Source organism: Onthophagus taurus, unplaced genomic scaffold (assembly GCF_036711975.1).
Source record: "Onthophagus taurus isolate NC unplaced genomic scaffold, IU_Otau_3.0 ScKx7SY_15, whole genome shotgun sequence".
In the NCBI taxonomy this organism is placed as follows: Eukaryota; Metazoa; Arthropoda; class Insecta; order Coleoptera; family Scarabaeidae; genus Onthophagus; species Onthophagus taurus.
The window spans coordinates 1,567,394-1,569,076 of NW_027248940.1; positions in this window are offsets into that span (position 1 = coordinate 1,567,394).

A 1,683-nucleotide genomic window follows, 5' to 3' on the forward strand; every position below is an offset into this window, starting at 1 on the left:
ATAATTTTGACACTTTCTCACTTAAACACTTTTTTCTGGAAATTTTTATGATTCTACATCAACGTTTTTATATCTTAACAAAAACTGCAATCTTTTCGCTACAATTTAAGATATAAATCGCTTCTTTACTCTTAGAAATGCAGTTGGTACGATTAAAAGAAAAAAATTGATTTTTCGTTTATATATAATTTTGACACTTCCTCACTTAAACATTATTTCTGGAAATTTTTATGATTCTACATCAACGTTTTTATATCTTAACATAAACTGCAATCTTTTCGCTTCAATTTAAGATATAAATCGCTTCTTTACTCTTAGAAATGCACTTGGTACGATTAAAAGAAAAAAATTGATTTTTCGTTTATATATAATTTTGACACTTCCTCACTTAAACACTTTTTTCTGGAAATTTTTATGATTCTACATCAACGTTTTTATATCTTAACATAATCTGCAATCTTTTCGCTACAATTTAAGATATAAATCGCTTCTTTACTCTTAAAAATGCAGTTGGTACGATTTAAAAAAAAAATTGATTTTTCGTTTATTTATAATTTTGACATTTCCTCACTTAAACACTTTTTTCTGGAAATTTTTATGACTCTACATCAACGTTTTTATATCTTAACATAAACTGCAATCTTTTCGCTACAATTTAAGATATAAATCGCTTCTTTACTCTTAAAAATGCAGTTGGTACGATTTAAAAAAAAAATTGATTTTTCGTTTATTTATAATTTTGACATTTCCTCACTTAAACACTTTTTTCTGGAAATTTTTATGACTCTACATCAACGTTTTTATATCTTAACATAAACTGCAATCTTTTCGCTACAATTTAAGATATAAATCGCTTCTTTACTCTTAAAAATGCAGTTGGTACGATTAAAAGAAAAAAATTGATTTTTCGTTTATATATAATTTTGACACTTCCTCACTTAAACACTTTTTGCTGGAAATTTTTATGATTCTACATCAACGTTTTTATATCTTAACATAAACTGCAATCTTTTCGCTACAATTTAAGATATAAATCGCTTCTTTACTCTTAAAAATGCAGTTGGTACGATTAAAAGAAAAAAATTGATTTTTCGTTTATATATAATTTTGACACTTCCTCACTTAAACACTTTTTTCTGGAAATTTTTATGACTCTACATCAACGTTTTTATATCTTAACATAATCTGCAATCTTTTCGCTACAATTTAAGATATAAATCGCTTCTTTACTCTTAAAAATGCAGTTGGTACGATTAAAAGAAAAAAATTGATTTTTCGTTTATATATAATTTTGACACTTCCTCACTTAAACACTTTTTTCTGGAAATTTTTATGATTCTACATCAACGTTTTTATATCTTAACATAAACTGCAATCTTTTCGCTACAATTTAAGATATAAATCGCTTCTTTACTCTTAAAAATGCAGTTGGTACGATTAAAAGAAAAAAATTGATTTTTCGTTTATATATAATTTTGACACTTCCTCACTTAAACACTTTTTGCTGGAAATTTTTATGATTCTACATCAACGTTTTTATATCTTAACATAATCTGCAATCTTTTCGCTACAATTTAAGATATAAATCGCTTCTTTACTCTTAAAAATGCAGTTGGTACGATTTAAAAAAAAAATTGATTTTTCGTTTATTTATAATTTTGACATTTCCTCACTTAAACACTT